The sequence below is a fragment of the Nilaparvata lugens genome, chromosome 4, assembly GCF_014356525.2.
Source record: "Nilaparvata lugens isolate BPH chromosome 4, ASM1435652v1, whole genome shotgun sequence".
NCBI classification, from domain to species: Eukaryota; Metazoa; Arthropoda; class Insecta; order Hemiptera; family Delphacidae; genus Nilaparvata; species Nilaparvata lugens.
This window is the reverse complement of record NC_052507.1, coordinates 60,674,284-60,697,432: the sequence shown is the minus strand read 5'-3', so window position 1 is coordinate 60,697,432 and position 23,149 is coordinate 60,674,284. Positions and strand designations below refer to the sequence as shown.

Sequence of the window (23,149 nt, the reverse complement as noted above, 5' to 3'; positions counted from 1 at the left end):
AAACTTCTACTTGGGAGTGTATAAATATCTTCTTGTTTTAAACTAATTCGAATTTCATCATTGTAATTAAATGTCTGTTGAATATATGGTGTGTGAGTGATATACTCATATTTGGTAATACTCTCATCAAGATGTACACTCTGATCAACAAGTAATATATCCGACTTGACTTCTTTCTTATACATTTTTATTATATATTTTTTTCATCTCAATACAACCTGAGGTGAGTTTTCAAGCTTAGCTGGTTAAAGGCAGAGGGTCAAGCCCCCCCCCCCCCCTGTGGGGGGGGGGGTTTAGTGCTGAGGTTTGCTTAAGAAAGGGTCTCAACATAAAAATGCTTGTTGCTCAGTTTCAGAGTTAGGATCCCCTTGACAAATAATGGATTTACTGAAAAAAATTATTCTTAGTTATTCAAGAAATTGGATCTACTTTTTCCTTATTTTTTGTTCAATCTTGACAAATGGGGTGTCAATGGATTTACTGGAAAAAGTTACTCTTGTAGATTTTTGTAAAATTAATGGTTTCTTAGTTATTAAAGAAATTGAAAAAAGCTGGATCTAGTTTTCCCATGAGATCCTTATTTTCTGTTCAATCTTGACAAATGGGGTGTCAATGGATTCGTTATTAGATTTACTGGAAAAAGTTACTCTTGTAGATTTTTTGTAAAATTAACGGTTTCCTAGTTATTCAAGAAATAAAAAAAAGCTGGATCTAGTTTTCCCATGAGATCCTTATTTTTTGTTCAATCTTGACAAATGGGGTGTCAATGGATTTACTGGAAAAAGTTACTCTTGTAGATTTTTGTAAAATTAATGGTTTCTTAGTTATTAAAGAAATTGAAAAAAGCTGGATCTATGAGATCCTTATTTTCTGTTCAATCTTGACAAATGGGGTGTCAATGGATTTGTTATTAGATTTACTGGAAAAAGTTATTCCTGTAAATTTTTTGTAAAATTAATGGTTTCTTAGTTATTCAAGAAATTGAAAAAAGCTGGATCTATGAGATCCTTATTTTCTGTTCAATCTTGACAAATGGGGTGTCAATGGATTCGTTATTAGATTTACTGGAAAAAGTTACTCTTGTAGATTTTTTGTAAAATTAATGGTTTCTTAGTTATTCAAGAAATAAAAAAAAGCTGGATCTAGTTTTTTTTTTCCAAAAAAGTGGGAAATCTTCATTTGAGGTTTATTGTGAGATTAGGGGTATGGCTAGGTTAGGTTAGATGAGATTACATTGGATTGGGCAAGGTTAGAACCAAGAATCAGATTTGGGGCAGATTTGAGCCAGGTTTGGGGCAGGTTTGGGGCAGCTTTGGGGCAGCTTTTCTCCAGAAGTCTCACTTTACCCCTACTTAGATAAACAGATAAATTCAAATAACTATCGATTGTTCGCTAAAATATCAAGATGGAAGTATTATCCAACATTTTCTACTGTGTAACAGAAAAATAGACAAAAGTAATATGATCGTGAACAACGAAAATTAACTAAAAACAAACAACTGTGAACAATTATTATTGTAACATGTATTTTAATAGATAATAGAAAATACATAAGTACGATAAAGACACTGAGTTAAGAAGAGACACATTTATTATAAAGAATTAACAGCAAAAATAGTGCTAGTTTGAAAGATTCTAATCTATATTTGCTAAATTAAGACAATAAATACTCTATTATGCTATTCAGGTTATAACACGCCTGTGTTTAGACAAATGTGGAAGATTCTATTTCTAAACCATACTAAAACCATAGATCGTCTAGTGTTTATAAAATCATAGCCTACACCTGCGACAAATTTGGACTACTTACAGCTTTCTAGAAATATATAGATATTCCATTAGTAGTAATTAATATCTGCTTAATAAACTTAGACCACACATTGTTTTATTAGCGCTATAACAAAACGACTAACTTTGGTAAAATATGAATACATATATACATATAAATCATCAATAAATTTTGAAGTTGGTTTGAAATGCAGCAATGGAGGATATGAAGTTGCTGGGAAATATTTCATTTAGTAAATGTATCTGTAACAATTATTGAGAAAGGAATATGACTTTCGAGTTGGCATTTTGAAATATGATTGGAAATTTAATAATCCAAGTTGGCAGTGATCATTTTTTGTCTGGCCATGAAAAAATCGGGTATTCAGAGAACATATCCAAATTCAAGTATTTGAGTATTCAGATCTTACTGTACTAGGATTTTGCAAGCACTGGATTATTGGAAAAATTTTCTAACTGAAATCAGGAGACTGATTATTAAAATAGCATAATTTTTGTTTATCCTTCATTTAGTTAGATACGTATAGTTAGATACGCTTTGCCTATGATAAGGGATAATAATGATGAAATATTTTGATAATTTTTGTATCCAACTACATACGCTTTGCCTATGATAGGAGTTGATGATAATAAAATATTTTCATTTGTTTGCATTAATTTCGGAAGAGCAATTGTATTTCTCAATGTACCTAGAATACTTGTATAATACAATGTATTCTAGGTACGGTACATTGGTATTTCTTTTGGTCTATTCGAGAAAGTCACTCAGATTCTCCTCGAGCAGTAGAGAATATTTCAAGTCTATTTTATGTGCGAAAATTAAAATCCAGGAATGTCGAGTTTGAATTTTACCCTAAAAGTTTGAAAACAAAAGAGACAGAAACTTCTATCATAACCTGCACCTTATCACTCTCTCTCGCTCTCTGATTCACTCTCTCTTAATGATTTCTCTCTCTGCCCAAGACACATCCAAATACAAGAGTGAACACTCACTTAAGTCACTCTGAGATGGGATAAGTTACCACCAACTCTATCCTGCACATGACTGGCCAAGTTTAATAACTTGAAAGCGGTGTGCCCTGATGATAATAACTAATGTTGTAACAGTTCTCAGTGTAACAGTTCCTAACTATTGTTGTAACAGTGCAAGAGTTGCAGTCGAGGAAAGCTGCTCAACTACTGTGGGCTACAATGTACTGTAATTAATATTGTGCTCAACTTTTGAGAGGACATTTGAGACTGGGGAAGGAAACTGACTGCAATTTAAACTGGGCCACGTGTACTCCACTTTCAACTTGAACTTGTCAGTTCAATTCAAGTTTGAACCAAACTAGGTAGTTGTACAGTATCCAAATTCATATCTTGCAAATTCAATATAAATAATGGGGGAATTATGCATGTGGAATTTGGACTTGGTGAATGTTGAACTTGGATCATACGTTTTGTATTTGAAACCCTGTTAAGGTTACAGTTCTTTCCCCCCCATCATTCGTTATAGCCTACTGTGAAAATGAAGAATAATCTGACATTACAGTTGCGTTAACTAAGGTTTTTCAACTTTAATCTGGTTTTATAAAAATTATGGTTCATTAGTAACTATTTTGAAGTATTTATTTATGGGAATGAATTTCTTGTTTCGATATGAAGTGATGATTGCTAATTAAGATGGAGATGAGATTAGAATAGTTGATGAATTAAACGAAAAAAGTGATTAAATGAAAAATAAAAATTAAATGATCCAACACGATTTGATGATCAAGAGAGGTTTCATTGTCTTGATATTGTCAAACCGTCAATATCAAGTACAGAGTGTGTTTGTACATTTATTTGCATATTGAAAACATTTCAGGATATTGAAACCTCGGTCCCTATTAATTGTGTTCTATGGACTTCTCGTTCTTCAATGAACAATAGTTGGACATTTTTGTTTTGTGGAAAATTATAGTGTACTATAAGCATGACACTATTGGAAATTGAGATTCAAAATGTCAATATTCATAATATTTATGTCAGAATGATATGATGGAAGTAATGATGAGAATATTAGAATACATTCTGGTTGTATGTGTAATTTCAAATACACAGTAGGCTACGCTGTATTGGCTACAAAATAATATACGGTATCAAGTTCGAACTGCAGCCAGTAGATGTAATAACTATAAATGATGAGAATTCATTTCAAATATATTAACTAAAAATTATTTAATTATAGAAAATTTAATTATTGTATTCATTTCAAATATTTTATTCCATGTCCTATTATAACCAATGGTAGGCCCACCATAATGTTTTTACTGAAATAATTGAAAATACACTGACATGTCCTCAATATAAATACGTACTTGTACTTGTAATATATAAAATCAAATAGCTTTTTATTCACAAAAACATAATACAAATTTATAAAATTCATTTAAACATTTAACAGTGAATATTCTCCACAAAGAATTGAGTCTGTGAGTGGAGAATGGGTTCTTTCAAGTTGATTGAGATTATGTTCTCATGTTTTGTGAATATTACAATTGAATTTATTAACATTCCTCAACAAATCAAAGAATAAAAGAACTTGAAAATGACCTGAGTTTGGTCGAAACTAGTCGTTGTAATAATTTAAATAATAAAGGGTACTTCACATTTTTAGTACCTATATAGACATATTGAAGACTTGAAAATATATCAACCGATTTGGTTTAGTGAGGTATACTATTCGAAGGCCAGCACTTTTTCAATTCTTTCATGAAAATCGTATATAGGTCATCGCAGATAAATAAATAATTGAGAACAATGTGTCTGTATTGTGAATCAGAGAACTTACTGGACTTTGTTTAATCAGTCACTTCTCCACAGTACAGAAATTTAATAGTGAACCCATTATACCAGAATCTGAAGCTCTCTTAATTGAATCTGCGCGCCGTAAGTATATCGATCCCAGTCTAAATAGGGGTGTTACAAATTCTTCGCTCCGTCTCAACTACCAATTTTCTCTCTCATTTCCAAAGTTGTCTGTTCTACAAAGCGGCTTATCAGTGCTGAACATACCAATTCAAGGCGAAATTAAATCGTTTCTGTTCGCCATTGCGCTGCTACTTTACACATTCCCAATCTGATTGCTATTGCCTTTTACATCGGTTGTGATATTGTAGGGATGCTTCATGATAATGGACATTTTTAGTTTGAGCAAACTGATTGTTGGGAATGAGAAAGCTAGATAAATATTTCTAGAACAAATAAGAATTGTAGGAAATTAGTAAAAATATGAACATTACAATAACCGAATCAAACATTTAGGATTACGACTTGTAATTCATACTGTATTTCACAGTATGAATATGATAATTGACAATCTTTTAAACGTTCTCTCTTGTAATGTATTCCAACCCTAATAAGGAAAATCATCAGTATTATGACGACTCAGTATGATGATGAAAAGTTGAATTACATGATTCACTTTTCAAAACCGTCAAAAGTGAGTAAATCATCAAATTTGCAGTGAGGTAAAAGTCGTTTAAAGAGTTCAGAATAAGTTGTTTGTCATGGAAAACATAGAGTAAACTGATAATTCAAATGTTTTCTATGGCTAAGGGTGATGCCCACATGAGACCTAGACTTGTGCGTGGATAATGGGAGGAATAATGATGCTAGATGAAAAATTATTGGTTCTGAACCACCGGGAATTAATTTGAAGCTCATAACTGTTTGTAGATCCGGCCTCACGCATTCACACTAAATATTTGATAATCGAAGGATGAGATTTTGAGGAATGATGTCACTCAAAAATTGAAATAATGTTGGTTTCTAATGAATACAAATTACGAATTTTATATTTTTGAGAGTAAAAATAAGATTTTATTTTATTTTTAATACCATAATGACCGTGAATCATGATAATGAACGTATCAATTATATCCAGACTAAATGAATATTTTCTCTGATAATATTATGGAGAAGACAGCATTTGGAGTCTTTTAAATGAATGAATAATTCATGAAAAATTATTTAAAGCATGATCAATTCAGTGGAATATTTTTATATCATCTTACCTCTATGAATGTTTGTAATATTGTTCTATACTGTTGTGAAATGCAAGTATAAGGTTGGGAAAACTGTTCTACCTTCAATCCCGACTATGAAGTGACTAAAAAATTAATGGATGATATTAGGCTACAAAATTTAATTTTAATTACAAACATCAGTTTCTGAAACATCTATAAAAACTCTAACAGCCTAGTAGAGAATCTCAAATTCTGCTAGCAGTTAATACAACCTTCACCATGAATTCACATATTAAACAACAATAACTTACAAAATTTTTAGCTCTACGCACTCCTAGCCAACGCTATCTGCTCAAAGAACATCACTACATATTAAATTAATCTCTAGTATCAATGTTATGGTAATAATCAAGTGAAAATCTACATCGTGCTAAGAAATACCTAAGATCTTCAAATAATCGCCAAATAATCTAGATAAATTCAGCAACTGCACTCTGTTTAGGCAGATCAACTGAAAAAGCTGAATATTAACGGTAAATATATTATCTATAATTTAAGGTAATTATCGGCTAAAGTTATCGATGATTACTTTTTACTGATTTAGCTTAGAATCCGTTTACAACGCCAGAGTGACGCAACTTGTTAAATTCAAATTTTACAAAAAAAATAACATTTCAGGATAATTGAAATTATTTAGAACGGTAGTTTTTCGTAGAAATCTGAGTGCTGAGAGTATCAGGGTCAGATGTAGTTAAAATTTTAAGTGACGTATTTCAATAAGGGGCAGCTTATTCAAAATACCTCATTTGAAAAAAGAAAATATCATAGAAGTCATGCTCTTTCTTTTAGAAGTCAGTAGTTTTAAAAAAATATCAAGAATTTTAGTAATTCAATTGAGTTATGATTATATCAATTGCTCACGTCGGTATAGAAAAGTTCTAAACTTCCAGTCTCCTGATCTCATTTAGATAATTTGAAGGAAATTGAGCGATATATTGTAGTTTTAAAACGGTAAGATTCTACTATTGAAATGCTTCACAATGATTCGAGTCCTCACAAGTTTCTTTTGCAACATCAATATTTATGACAGTACTAATTTATTGTCAAAACTCCAACATGAATACAGTGAGATTCAGTCTCCCTAATCTCATATTTATAAGGGTATGAATTACTGGAATTAAATACTGTATTCAATTTCCAACAGATCAGCTACTTTGATGAAAAATCGCAATATTGAGTACACAGAGTTATATTCAAGGTATGAGACAGACTGCAACTACATTTATAATAAAAAATAATACTCCCAAACAAGAATTGAGTATTTACTACCCCAGAATATTATATATATTATCCAGTAAACAGTGAACTACATCTATGTATGTTGACTACATTCTATCGATTGCCTGCCATAATACACATAAATTTACCCAAATAAATAATTCTACAATATATAAAGGGTCTGAAATATCCAGTCCAAATATTATTTTTTCTAATGTTGCGCCACTCTTAAAATACGCCAAAAACTATCCTCATGCTGCTTTCAAATTTAATAAACCACTATATTAATCAATATCTAAGTGTGAAACTATATGTATATATGTATTAATTTGACAATATTCAATATATAAATATATAATTAATGCAACTTATTAAATGCATGCAGGCTGGGCCTTAGCCGTTTGTTTTTATTTTGCTAAATATAACAAATAAATAAAGGAAAGACAGATATAAAGAGATCGATTATATAATAATAGTATAATGGATAGCAATAACAAATAGATATGGTTTACAATATTTATAGATATTTATATAAGGTGGTTAGTACGTTAAAATACACAGAAACAAACATGACAGGACTTTTGGATCTACGAGACTACATCGTGTGGATTAAACGTTCTTCCCTTCCTCAGGTGAATATTGGTTCCTACCTTCAGATTTATTTCTCTCAACGTAATCATCATCATCCTGCTTCAAAACTATCATCCAAATCTCGTTCATCAATGAACAGAAATTGGGACCTGCAGTCCTTGCTATTTGGTCGAGTGACCATTTTCTTCTTGTCGATTCTCGTCATCTTCATAAATTTCTTCTGGTGGTTTCTTCAGGTGAGTTGAAGGCTGCGATCTGCGAAGATGTTGCAGATACGTGTGACGTTTTCTTTACGTGATAAACATTTTCAAACATAAAATCATAAAGACCCACAAGAATTGTATTTGGAAAGATGCTAGCTGAGCAACTGAGACAATGGTGGATGGCTTAATCTTACTTCATGAACATTATTGATAAAAGTTTGATATTTGATGGAAGCTTAATTAAAATACCTGTACCCAATGAATGCGATAACTGAAGTACCTAATAAATGAAATGTGTGATTAAAGGACTTGATGAAATGATCAATTGAAATATTCACGATATGAAATGAGTATTGATGAGATGAGATAGCGAAATTGAATTACCAAATAAATGAAATGAGTGTTTAAAGGACTTGATGAAATGAGCAATTGAAATACTTCACGATATGAGATGAGTATTGATGAGATGAGATAGCGAAATTGAATTACCAAATAAATGAAATGAGTGATTAAAGGACTTGATGAAATGAGCAATTGAAATACTTCACGATATGAGATGAGTATTGATGAGATGAGATAGCGAAATTGAATTACCAAATAAATGAAATGAGTGATTAAGTACTTGAGTTGCTTATGAGAAATTCGCTGTTTCATTTTTCAAGTAGTATGTTGGGACACAAAATTAGATTATTAGTCTTTAGACTAGATAGCTATAGTAATGACAATAAAGGACTTGATGAAATGAGCACTTCACGATATGGAATGTGTAATTGTCATATTTCAATGAAATGCAAGATTCCCAAGAATTCTAGCAAACTTTATTAATTGCTGATTACATTATTCCTGAAACAGCTCTTGTGCGAATTTCAATATGAATAATTGGATTGATTCCACGAAGCATAATGATGAATTCTGAGGAGTAATCTCTATTATCTCCTTCTAATTAAATTCTTTATTTCTGTAGAAAAATTCTTGTGATTTAATTTAATACGTGTTTTACATTTCAGTTGCTCAGCTATCGGAAGGTATGTCAAATAACAGTTACATACTTTATCCTCTTCTTTCAATATAAATTCAAGAAAAACGTTGAACTCAAAAACTAAATAGTGATATTCAATATCAATGACAACAACTATGACTACAAAATGATCACATACTGCTTCAGATTTGAAAAACTTTTAATTTCCATTCACTCCAAACAGCATTACAACCGTCTGGAACCCTCAAGCTATTTAAGCTATTTGAGGGGTTTGAGAAATATGCTGCATATACTCTTAAAAATAGATTTTCTGAGTAATTATTAAGGAAGCAAAAAATATCTGAAATAACAAGTTGAAAGTCAATAAAACATTATTCCAAAGAGGTGGACATTTCTACACTATTTCTATAGTGTTTCATTTTTTTACAATCAGAAAATAACTCAATAATTTGTCTTGTTCTACTAGAAAATATTTCTTTTGGAATTGACGATGTTGCCATGGACATCGGAATTTAGGTTTTGTATGGATGTAAGTGAACGAGACATAAAGTTTTGTGTAACATAATATTTGATTGACCAAAAAATATAATACAACAAGAGGTTAAAACTGATCATTGTAAATTTTAGTGCAAGAGGGTTAACTTTTATTAGTAGGTACACAGTAAAATAGATTGATCAGGTATTGAAAATTATAAGTACTTTTCTCGCAATTGTTTTCATTTTCCGTGAACTGTGCCATCAAAATAATCAACTATCAATCGTTAACATGAAGTGACCTCCGTCAAAAAGAAAAAAAAGAGCGTCTAAAAATTAATCGAAGCCTCCAACAATAAATACTGACTTGGAATGAGCTCTTCAAATCAATACCGCTATATTTATTGCTGAAACTCAACTGCTCATTTTTATCAAAAACCGATACAAAATACAAACATAAAAGGCTTTCGCCATTATCACGCCGAACGACCGTCCAACGATAAATGTCAATTATCAAATCCGGCAAATGCACATAAATTCCTCCCAAAAAAACATCACAACAGCAGCATTGGTTGTGTCCGCCGATGATAAAATCACTCATCTAATCAAAGCGGCTCGCTCGCGAGTGCGTGCGGGCGTGAATGTTTGTGCGAGTGTTTGTTTCACATGTACAAAATTTCGCCGCCGATGCAAGCAGCTGTTTGGAGGGGCTAGTGAGGGTTCTAATGGCGGGGGGTGGAGAGGAGCTACAGGGGGAGGAGGGTGGAAGAGGGTACGTGACGTCACACGATTTGGACAAAAATCAATAGTCTCTCTCACTACATCCCCTTTTGGAACAGCCGCGGCCGTGGCGACGGTGAAAAGAGACGAAAACACGCACGCACTCACACTCACACGCACGCCAACTCACGTTTTTGTTTTCGTGGCTCGGTGCAAATACAGCCAGCATGCGTGAGGCCATGGATTGCCTGCCTTGTTCTCACTGCACCATGGCCAGTAGTCATGAAACGAAATCATGGTGAAATTGTCATTCACTGTGGTTAGGTGCTAGAAGGTTACTGTCATAGCTAGTAATCATGAGAGGAAAATCGTGATGACATTGACATTCACAACATTGAGCGCTGGTGCTCATAGAAAAATCACCTCCACAATGGTAGGTGCTGGAGGTGCTGGAAGTTTGATGAATGATGTACATTCTGGTGCAGAAAGAATGTAAATTGTGGTGAAATTCACTACGGTAAGTACTAGAACCTAGTAAATTGCTAGTAATTGATAAAGAAAATAGTCGAATCATGGTAAATTTGTCATCTACCATGGTAGGCACTATAATAGGTAGATCACTGCACAGAATACAACAGAAGTTTTCTCTGATCACTGCTAGTGAGCATGGGAATCATGGTGAGATTGTTATTCACCACTGTAAGTGCTAGAAAATGAATGAATGAAAAAGTTTTCATTCTCAAAAAGCAACATGTTACAAACATTTGAAAATATAATCTCAATAATTTGAAAGAATAGTACTCCTCACCTAGAACGAGTCTGTGTGTGAGGAGGGTCGTGTACAATATAAATAATTAGTGGGTAGATCTAAATCATGAAAGGAGAATGATCATGGTTGCACTTATATCTACAATGTTAGGCTCTAGAGACTAGAGCATAGCTAGAAATGCAGAAAGGGTGAATCTGGATCATCTTCACATCAAAGTGGTTTAAAGTGCGGGCTACTTCCAATAAAATTATATAGTTGTTCAAGCATCCTCAAGCAAAATAACGATAGTTCTACTTGGTATTTATTTCATTTCCATTTGTTAGCAGTCACAAATTAATCATAGTATACAATATGATTGGAGAGGACGGAGCCCAAAGCTGTCTCTCTCAGTAAAAACGTATAACAGCTGGTAATAAACTCTGGAAGATCATGAAACAGCTATCTTCTCAGACAACCCTCAAGAGACAATCCTCAGCTAGCACCCACTCAATCTTAAAAACAAGATGCTTCAATTTCAAGGACATCATCTAGAATTAGGGTGTGATGTTCATTCATTTAGGGAACTAGGTTGACAGTAGAAAGCTATAGTTTACTTTGACTTCTGTGTAAAGAAACGTGGAGTTATGGCTTTGTAAATGAGTTAACTGCCTGTTTTTAACTTTATGTGACGACTCAGCAACCGGGCATCACTTTTCCAAAGGGAGTTTTCAACATGCTTTTAGAATGACTGGTTTAAATCAAACGAAAAAATCTAATCTGAAAAAGAAAAGTTTTATACTAGAAAATCAATATCCTAGACGAAGAGTCGAATCAACAGTAGCGCCAGTAATTCATTAGCAGATAGTTTTCCAATTAAAACTTTCCAATCAGTACTGTGGAGTAAGGTAGGGGACAGGAAGCAAACAATTCGCCAGGCATAGGGGTCACAATTTAATTCCGGATAACACAGCCGCTAAACTATCGGCAATCATTGTATTGCGTTGCAGCAGTCACACAAAACATCTTCACAGAATTAAATCAGGTTGCATCATTCGACATCACGCTCCCGCCAATTGAAAAGCGGCTCTCTTCTTCACTCCCCTACAGTCACATCCATTTCAAACTGTCAGCAAAGGTTATACGAGAGGTGTTGACGTGATGTATACGGAATGCTGACAGATTGTAGTGAATCTCACTATACACTCCCCTAGTGCTTTCCAATTGGAATCCACGTTCACTAAATACAGCTCAGAGTTGAGCACCATTTACATCTTCTCTAGATACAGCACAGATTGGTTATAACAGAAAGTTTTAAGGGTTGGGACACAAGAGGCCCTCCAGTGTTGTAACACAAAATTGTTACCTGATAAAATTCAGCACCATTTATTTTCTCTAAATACAGCATAAATTGGTACCACCACTTGATACATTTTGTGCTCAGATTCGACTGAATGCAGAACAAAGAGGAGTTATCTGATATCACTACTAAATTATTTTCCCTAATTACAGCAAAAATTGGCAAACACTCTTGTTACTGCTCAGCTCCTATATACTGGATGCAGCGCGAAGAGGAGTCACCTGATAATTTTGAGGGTTGATTGGAAGGAAGATGAGAATCGTCACTAATTGGTTGATTATTCAATAGTTGAGCACTTCTTTGTCACAATTTCCACCTCAAAACTACTCGATAAATGTTGCACAGACGTTCAAGCATATCGAGTTTTACTCCGAGTCCCTTTGTGCCCTCCAGCTACAGACGTCAAGTGAAGATGAGCATTAATTTGGTGGGGAATTCAGTCAGCAAATTGGATTGAGATGGAAGTCTTTGTGGATCGGATGAGTCACCAGACGTAGAACTTTGTCTACAGAATGATTTCCACTAGACTAAAGCGTCTTGTCTAGAATGTCAAGGGTTACCTGATGACTCCTAGGATTAATTGGAAGGTAGCTGAGAGTCTTTCTGGTCTAATTGGTTTAGAGATGCGACGAATTATTCAATAGTTGAGAGGAAATTATGAAGTGGCTCATACAGAAATATAATATAAAATATATTCAAATATTTTCAATTTTCTGTTTCTCTATCTATGCTCAAATGCTCATACACGTCCATAATAAATGAACAATAATTCAAGTGTAACTCAATTTTGGGAGCAATAATAATAATACTGAGGGTGATCCCCACATAAGCTCTTAGGCTTGTGCGTGGGTAATGAGTGAGAGGGATGATGATGAGAGATGACGACTATTTTTAGTTAGTCGGGACCGATGGTTAATCGTCTCCTCCGAAAGACAGGGAAAATAAATGAACATCACTCATTATTCAACCCTGTACCGTGACTGTGTCCGTTCAATTGAGCCTGGAAATGATTTGGAATGAAATGAGTGACGAGATGAATATTTGATGTTGTGGCGAAGTTTTGACAGTAATGTCCACTCTACCACTAAATCACAACAGAACAGGTGTGAGTCTTTTTATTATTAAGAAACACATGTAGAAATCTATATGATAAATAACAGAATAGAATATTATAGTGTTAAATTGTGATAATACATGAAGGCAAGATTCTCAACCCAGTAGGCTACTGTCCTTATATTATTGGTTGAATCTTCAAGTATAAGTGAGCCCTTTTCATAACATCAAACTAAGGAAACGTTATTTGAGCAGGAGTATTTCCAGGTCTAGGACCAGGCATAAGTTATGCCTCAGTACAGTGGGGCATAACTGTACTGAGAACTGTTAACTACTTATTGGTTAACCTCAGTACAGTATCAGATATAATAGGTGTACCGTATGTGTTTTATGAGTAAGTAATATAGAACTCTACAGTGTCTAGTAATACCACAGGAAAGATAAACAATATTATATTATCATATTGATTGGGAAATATTTTACTGGATTATCAATATTATAAATCTTTGTAATCTTTATAATAGTGTTTTGATAACCTCATTTGGACTATTTTAATCAAAATTAGGGAGAGAAACAGTTTTGGGTTTATCCTGTTGATTCTCTCTCAATCATTAATTTTGTATTGTGATTGTGGAATGTAATAATTATATTAGAGAAACAATAATGGAAAACAACATTGTCCAGTACTCCATGGTAATACATAAATAGGCCACATTAACCAACAACCTCTGTCTCAGTGTACTGTCCTTGTGTACTCGTTCTATTTACCAAGTGTAAGTGATCCTTTTTATGAGGTGTAGATGCACCGGGGTAGACCCACCACTCACTCCACGGTCTGCCGGCCACTTATTGCAGTGAACCAAATAGGATGCCACGATGATCATCTCACAGCACACTTCCTGTAGGCACTTGACACATCCTTGCTCTGCATTGTCCCACACCGGGGACCACTACTGTTTTTGTTTCAACTCAAAACCTCGCCTCACTGAGATTCAGTCAGCTTTTCTCAACCACAACTACTATGGTTGTCTGTGATACTTCATAACATCATATCTTCCCATTCGAACAATGCTGCCAGTATGGAGTGGAGCTCTATTGTGTTAGATGAGAGATGATGCGGGATTAGGTGGACGCGGATCTCGCAGATTTGCGGCTTGAGCACGGAGCGACCCTTGTCGGCGTCTTTCTTCAGTTGGTAGCCCTGCTGACCCCAGTAAGTGTCTTCCCACAGCACCTTTCGGCTCAGCGCAATTCTTGTGAATAGACTACACAGGCTTCAAAACGCTATGAGCCAAATTATTTTACACCTAAAATTCCACATCTGGAAACCTCAACAACTTTGAAATTTTCGATATTTTCTCAGTACCAGAAACAAACGAATAACTACTAGTAGAGACATATATTCAAAGACAAAAGAATAAATAGTAGTTTTCTTTTCCCTATGACAGCACTAATAATAAATCTGGCTTCCCACACACCAGTCACCAGTGACAGTGAAAGGGACCGGTACAGTGAAAATATAATTTCCATAAATTCTGACTTGACTGTTCCCAGTCAGCACGGCCAACGAGTATGGATAGTCCCATTGGATGTTATGGGAATAATATTCTCACTATAGCAGTAACTTTCACTGTCACTGGTGTATGATGATCTAGCCTGAATTAACAAAGAGTTGCCGATAATGAGGGATTTTCTAATAACAAATACAAAATAATCTAGAAGGAATTTTCTTGTACCTCATATAGGGCTATCCAGCTCTAGGTAAGATATACTTTTTGGATCATCAAGATTCATTTTTTTTTGCAAATTTATGTATTTTTATCAGCCATCAACCTCCAATGATAAATGAACTGTACCGTAATAGAAGGATTCTGTGATCAACTAAAGAATTATATTTGATAGAGTTGTTTCTTGAGTTTCCATTAAATTGTAAAAAATGATTATTTATCAAGATCAATAAGAAACATAAGCTAGGATACGAACTTTTCTAAACTACGACTTTATGTTCGAAATAATAAATTTTGTCCATAACTCCTGCATTTAATTTTAATTTATCTCATTTGAGGAGTCAAGAAATTTGAGGAATTATACTGGAACCTGTATGATGATAAATTCAAGGATCATTGAAAAACACGTATAGCTGGAAGTAGTGCTTACACTTCTGATAGTACTTACACAAGACAAACAAGAACAGAAAGTATGTAATAGAACAGTGGTTGTCTAGTGTATGCACTAATTATTACCATAGAAAAACGATAGCATAAGTAAGTTTCTCTATGTTATTACTGTCAGCCATTTCCGTTTCACAAAACATCCAACATTTTTTCACGACATATACCCCTTTTCTCACAATATCCCAGACTGATAAGTTTATTACGAAGGAGTAATGTGAAGTAACACGAAACTTAGAAGAGGAAGGGTCCTACTCTATAATCGATTACTTCAGACAGGAAGACCTTTAATGAACAGTGTTGCTGTCTTTGTAATATTTGATCCGAGCATTGTATTATTTGAATACGGAACATCTTCACTTCAATACAAGGCGGATGGATAAAGAACGAGTGAGTGCGCAATAGAGTTTGAGAGAGAAAGTAGGAGTGAGTGAGAGAGAGAGAGAGAATGATTGAAGGTAGGCTGAAAATGATAATCAAAAGGTAAGAAGAGCATCATAGCACACCCTTCGACAGGAAGATGCCTGTAGGAAGACGAACGTTACAGGAAAAGGAAGAGGGAAGGTAGGGGGAAGACGGAGAGGGTCTAGGGGGGTCCTTGCAGCTGCTAAATGCTGCAACAACAAAGATCGAGCTCTCCTTCGAAATACGGCACCGTGAAGACAAACTTTAGATAAACGGTTTGTTGGGACTTTGATTTCAAAGATGCAACTGATTTTTGAGTCGTGTAAAAACGGTCTTGGATTTACTTTTCCAAAGATTGTTGTTGTACTAGATTGAAATCTGATAAGATGTCACGATTTCTGATAGATTGATAACGGTGTAACTACAGAAACTACCTACGTTGTTTTGACGTTGTTGAAACTCTACGTAGTTAGATAAGATTTTTCTATTTTGGATGGATTTGTAAATAAGTAGCTGTGGCAACATCAGGTACTCAATATTTCTCACAAAATAAACACAGATTCAATATTATTGTTTACTTGGACAATGATATAAATTTGACTACTGCACAGAGAGGTTTCAAGTAGTGTTGCTGCAAAAAGAGCTAGTTCAAATTTATTTGGGTTTTAGTTTGTTGTGAAATTCTGGAAAAATAATTTGCCAATAAATGATTAAGAAACATCTCATTAAGCTTATAGAAGACTCATGGGCGACAAACGAGACCTTTTCTCTTGACAATGAAGAACGAGTGGAAAACTCCCATACTCCCAATAAAGAATGGGTCTACTCATTGAATCAATTATCCAAGGTTTTAAAACATGAATCATGGTTTTGAAGACAAACCTCAATTCACGTAGGATATAGCATAATTCATTCTATGTATAATTATAAGAAAATCAATTTTCGGTTATATATATATTTTTGTTTAGAATCAGGATTTTTATAAGATAACACCAACATTAGAGTACGTTATATTATTTATCTTATGTATACTTTATAATTATAATAACACTTACTATGCTCAGGTATTCTTGCTTCTCTCTTTTTTTATAGTCATCGCAGCATTGGAACAACCAATGGATAATGAATTGATTTGATTGATTGAGTTGATAATGAATTTGATTAGACTGTTCACTAAATAAAAACTCAACTGAAAATCGTTACCAACCAACCTCTTCATTTACCTAGGGTTCGATTCGAAGGTTCAGTGCACACAAACCCCCATAACTGAACTATAATAACGCTACCCTGCCCGCGTGCTATACTATCCCCACAGCTCCAGCTCCACTGCTGTTAAATGCTCTCTTTCATAGATTGTTGTCTCAGCAACGTCTATACATGGTCTTTTGACGACCAGCTGGTTGAGAGCGGCAAGAAGGAGGCTTTCAACCGAAAACTGAATGGCGCAAGAGAGACAGAACGAGCCTCTCTCTCAGGCAATCGAGAGAGAGAGAGAGAAAGTGACGAAGAATAAAGGAGAACCAGAACAAAGGAACAGGGAGGAAGAAAATAGGGTTTCGGAGGTAACGGGACGAAGCGAGAAGCAAAGGGAAGAACAGGCTGGTCTCAGCAGAGGAGAGCAGCACACAGCAACCATTTTCACAGCATTTTCAAGGACACTCGACCGATGAAAAAATCGCATCCCACGTGACCTATCAGCCAAACTGCATGGCAAACAGTGCTGGCTTTTCAAGTGGCAACCACCAGAATTCTGATGATCAACTGCCGCAGAAAAGATCCCGAAAAAGATCTGCAGTCAGCAATTTTTGGTCAAAGTGGCTGCGGCAGTGCAAGAGCGTGCTCCAAACTAATTGGAGCTGCACTGAAAAAAGACTCAGATACTTTGGAAATTGTTGGGGCAACTTTGCTATCTCTGATGAATTTAGGATGAGTTTCTGTAATTTGGATTGGGTTAGAACTTCGTGATCAATGTTACATGAATAAATAAGCGTTAGTGAAAACTCAAAGTCGTTGCAGTGATTGATTTAAAAATATACAGCGACATTGAAAAATTCTAATAGCAGTTATCCATATAATATAACAAAGGAAAGAATTTGCTTGAACACGAACGGGATAGGAAATTCACGAATGACGCACCATCACGTCTGAACTACTGGACTGATAACTTGAAATTTTGCTTATAATTTTCCAAATTCACCGAGGATGGTTAAGGACCTATTCTAAATTTTTCAAGATTGTAGTGAGCCAAGTTTTCAGTTTGTCAAGTTTTTTAATATTAGACCTTTGCGGTGCACGGGTACCTGCTAGTTATTTATAATATTCCAATAGCAGTAATCTCATTAAAAATACTACACAGAGATGAGAAATTTTAGCCATAGTCCTACAAGAAATAATATTATTATATAAATGCAGTACAGTAGCTGTAGCCCTTCATCAGGTATTATTTATTATTTTGTCATTCGAATCACATTCATCTGAATCATTCAATTCACAATAATTAATTAAATAATTAATTATGACTTTAGTTCATATATTAATATAAAAATGTATATGTCCTCAAATTCTTCTTAATTTATTTTCCTAGGATTGTATTATACTTTTTGGTTTCTATAAATAACTTCTGTAATGTTCACTCCTTTCAATTCATTTTCTGTGAATAGACAAAGATTTTCTGTTATTTTTTTTTCGAGGCTTCTGTCTCTTGCAAAGGTCAAATAGTTTAATTTTCGGAGTAGGTAACTTCAACTCAGCTAATAGCTTATGAAGTACCTTAATCATAACTCTGACGCTACATAACGTTTTTGTTTGTTTTTAATTATTTTCATTTATATAAATAGAATTAGAAGATAATATTATATTATGTATTTTAGTTTTTCAAAATTATTGTACTGATTTGTTAAGTTCATTTACTTTTGTTTGTAAATTGTCAGTGTTATGAATAAATTTCAATTTCAATTTCAATTTGAGACTGTACAATACACGTACATCACACAAGTGTTGAAGGAAACCTATCATACACTACTATACTTGCCTATACTTGCAGTTCTATACTAGTGATAAAAACGTATCTGTCACCACCTCTTCAACCGATTACCACCAATCCAACCTTGAGATCAAGCTAATACAGACACAACATCCAAAACCGCAACTCGATTCGAATAACAACATCCATAAATCACGCAGAATCACATCGATGAAAAAGGAGCTCAACCGAAATAAAATTAGTCGGTGATTCATGCACGCAACCGGCGGCTGGCAACGAAAAGAGTTCATCAGGTAAAAGAGTCTAGAAACTGTTTAGTGAGGTTCACTCCAGACTCTCAGTATTGGCTGAATATGGGAAGCAATGGTGTTATTCATAAGGAAGGCTGACGGTTTAAAGTGAATTTCACTGTTAAAATACTGTAATGATATTCGAAGAACCGGTCCGCCCAATGTGTCAGTTGAGTGGACAGGAGTGGAGACTGCTGGAGCAGCAACAACACATGGCTAATGGTCCACTACTAAAATATATCTCGAATACAAAGGAGTAAAACTATACCTACGTCCAGCATTCTGCATATGAATAGAGATAAAAAACTATATATTATAGAATACTAGACAGTGAAACTATTTCTATATTCTTGAATTAAAAATATCGATATTTTGTGGTCCAGACCGGTCGCCAGACAGAAAATGTGTATTGTGAAATTCAGTTAAAACTGTCAGCGTTGTGACAATGGGGAGCATTTATACGATTCATAAGGAACGCTGACAGGTAGGTTTGTCGCGTTGGATGGTCAAGAAGATCGCGATTACTAAGGCAACGGAAAACTGACCGAATCGACCGGATGTCAAGTGGAAGACCTTTATAAATTTATAAGACCTGTCTGTATTCACAAAGAAATACATACAGATATATTGTTTTTTATGGACTGGACTGGTCACATCTCGTCTAATGACTTATTTGAACTGGATCTTTTTATAACTGGCACTCTTCTACAGTACTTGTAGACTGGACATGTTTCTTGATCTGTATCTACAATTTTTACATTCAACCATTTTATAATCAGTTATTGAAATTTATAGCTAATCAATTAAAATTATAGTGGAAACGGTGTTGGGATATCATGTTGCTTGGATATAATCAGTCAATAACTGGAGAGTTAGCCTTGAATTTGCACAAGAAATAACCATAAGTTATAGCTCATCAATCAAAAATTGACTGTGGAATCGCTGTTGGGATATCATGTTGAAAATGTTGCTTGGATGATCAGTCAATCACTTGAGAGTTGGCCTAGGATTTGCACAAGAAATAACCATAAGTTATAGCTCATCAATCAAAAATTGACTGTGGAATCGCTGTTGGGATATCATGTTGAAAATGTTGCTTGGATGATCAGTCAATCACTTGAGAGTTGGCCTAGGATTTGCACAAGAAATAACCATAAGTTATAGCTCATCAATCAAAAATTGACTGTGGAATCGCTGTTGGGATATCATGTTGAAAATGTTGCTTGGATGATCAGTCAATCACTTGAGAGTTGGCCTAGGATTTGCACAAGAAATAACCATACGTTTATCTATCAATTGCGAATAATTATTGAAAGTAAAAATGAAACGTTGTTGAAATATAATGTTGAGAATATTGCGGTGATATTTAGTCATCCATCAGCTGAAGAGACTGATCACCATGAAATAGAGGTATTGATAGCTTTTCAAATTGATATTATTATGAAAATCATTGTTATCATAGCTTGTTGAGGATATTCTGTCAATGATCAAAATAGCTGCCACAACTGACCATACTACTAGATTGAAAAAAGATGCTAACTAAAGATGTTCCTTGTTATAAGTTTTATTTCTATATTTCCTTTATTCATTTTTTGAAATCATTATTGGAACTGACAGCTTCTCACATTGAAAACATCAGAAATGATCGTTGTTATAACGTGTTGAAAATTTGTGTGGATGTTCAATCTGTGATATAAATTCAAGTTCCATCAAAAAAGAACGATCAGCTTCAGATGACTTTGTGACTTTTATGATGCAGGAGCTGCTCGGTAAGCTATTCAGAATTCAGAAGCTAATAGAGAAGATGAAATCTCTGAAACGCTTGTCTATTTCTCCGAGGTGACTTTCATGAGACAGGCAACTACTACAGCAATGGGTCAATAAATTGTACAGAATTCGTTCTATCTTTATTATCTATTAATTCTTATCTTGTTCAACACTTCCTTGATACCTCTACTTTATTTCTCTTCTCTACCTTGTAGCTTCTCTTCCTCTTCATCTACCAAATACTGGGAAAAAGTTTTTTTTCTGAGGATGATTCTCACATTCGCCGTTGGCTTGTACATGTTAAGGAGCGTACAGATATACGCGCCGCGAACATGAGCAATTCACTTTTAATCAGCTGATGCCAAGCTTTTTATATCTTATACCGTTTTTGTAAAAATACAGATATAGTCAGTTAATTGAAAGTGAATTGCTCATGTTCGCGGCGTGTAAATCTGTACGCACCTTTAGAGAGGGAGGGATGAGAAATATGTCAAATGAATATAAGATGAACAGTTCTCAACATTGATTCCACAATAATAATAATAATATAAGTTTTAAAATAGAATTGGATCAGTTTAATAGAACGAAACAATGTAACAATAGCATTTTGACAAACATTTATCCTCTGGCCACAATGTTATCTAAAGTGGTGAGTACCGTACACAGAATGTGAGAGCATTCATATGATCACATCCTACATCTCATCATGAAAAAAGAAGTACAGAATACAGAAGTACAGTTTTAAACGGGAATCATTCAAATGAATTCCAAAGGAGGAAGAATACCATAAAGGATATTTTATATGAAGATATGAAGGAAAGATGGAGGAGGAAGTGAATAAATATATAACAAAAAACATTGTGTTTGGAAGTGCTGACGAATCAACCTCTTTTGGACTAATTCTCAATCAAAATTCGGGAATGGGATAGTAAGCCTGTTTCTCCATCTCCAATCATTTTATGATCATGTGTTTTTGTTTTGGTTGAATAAATAAATGGCAAAGGAGGAAGAGGAAGTTGAGAAAAAGGAAGAAAAATGCAGTAAGGAAAATTTTTGGATGAAGTCAATCAATTTAAAAGATCAAAGTAGATTTTTTCAATAATCACCTCATCATCTCAATTCAAAGTAGGAGAAAGACTAAGAAAAGAGAAGAAAAATGAGAAGTAGAAGGATGAGGTGCAAGAGGAGGAAGAGGAGGATTTGGAGGAGAGGGAGAGATAGTGGAATAAAATGGGGAGAAGAGGCAGGAGGAGGAGGTGGTGGAGGAGGAAGAAGAAAATGAGATGGAGGAAAAGAGAGAATGAAAGGAAAGAGAACCGACATCAACAATACACTCTTCATTTCCAAGTGGACAGTCAACTTCAAAGAGAGCACGTGGGAACTGAACGAACGTAATAAAGAGCCGTAATTACTATTGAAAGTGGCTCAACTATTCATCCGCCTGTATCTTCTCAAACTGGGTTATATTCTTCACAGAGTGCCCTTAAATGTCCTCGAACTGGGTTATGTTATTCTCGGTGCCTAAAAGTAAAAGCATAGACTAAACATAGACAAGCTGGCCCACGGTGTTATGGTGGAAGGAATGATGGTCCTAAAAGAGAACAGAACACTTGAGCTGTTTATGATAAAATTCACCAGAAATGTAGAGACTGGTAAAAAATGTCATAAATGTCAATGTCGAGAATAATCATACACAGACGATGTAATAGAAGAAGCATATAGTTTTGTTTTTTTTAGATAAATATTGAAGACTTCAGGAAGATCACAACAATATTACCACTATGATAAAGGCATAAATCTATAGCAGGAGTCTCCAATTTTTTATCCAAGGGCCACATTGTTAATTCTTGGGCGGCTTAAAGGGCCAATAACAAGGATGTACGTGGAATTTGACTTGTGGGACCATCTGCTAATATCTCGAAATGGTTAATCGCTGCTTGTTTACAGCTAAATTTACACTTATTAAGAATTGGAGTGGCTAGTAAGAGAAGAGTACTGAACTCACAGTTGTTGTCAAAAATGTGTATAAATATATATATTTCAAAAATGTATTGCAATAACTCTAGACGGGCCCCCGTAGAGCCCTGATCTATAACTTAAGCAAAGGATATCGGATATAAGGCCGGTATTATCAACAATCTTTCATGGGACATTGAACAGCTGACTAGGCTGTCCACACAGTCTAGACTGAATAGCTAGACTGTATGATTACATAATCGTAATTTTTTCCAAAATTTCAGAATACATTGATCAATAGATAGATTTTTGGAATGATGAACACAGTACGATATTCTTTATTTACTAAGAATCATAGAACATAGGACGACGTATATATAATTATTATACGAAG

At 34.5% G+C, this 23,149-nt stretch overlaps 1 protein-coding gene across 18 annotated transcripts in view; it reads right to left on the bottom strand.

Annotated features, from left to right (window-relative positions):
* The window catches only part of LOC111052991 (RNA-binding protein Musashi homolog Rbp6), a 276,734-nt gene that overhangs the window by 27,756 nt on the left and 225,829 nt on the right, over positions 1–23,149 (bottom strand). For 6 of the 18 annotated variants that reach the window (XM_039426065.1, XM_039426064.1, XM_039426071.1 and 3 more), the window contains one exon: positions 7,709–7,904. The exons of the other annotated variants lie outside the window; for them this stretch is intronic. The gene's annotated coding sequence lies outside the window, so the exon portion shown is untranslated. The remainder of the gene's footprint in view (positions 1–7,708; positions 7,905–23,149) is intronic. 18 annotated transcript variants of the gene reach the window in all.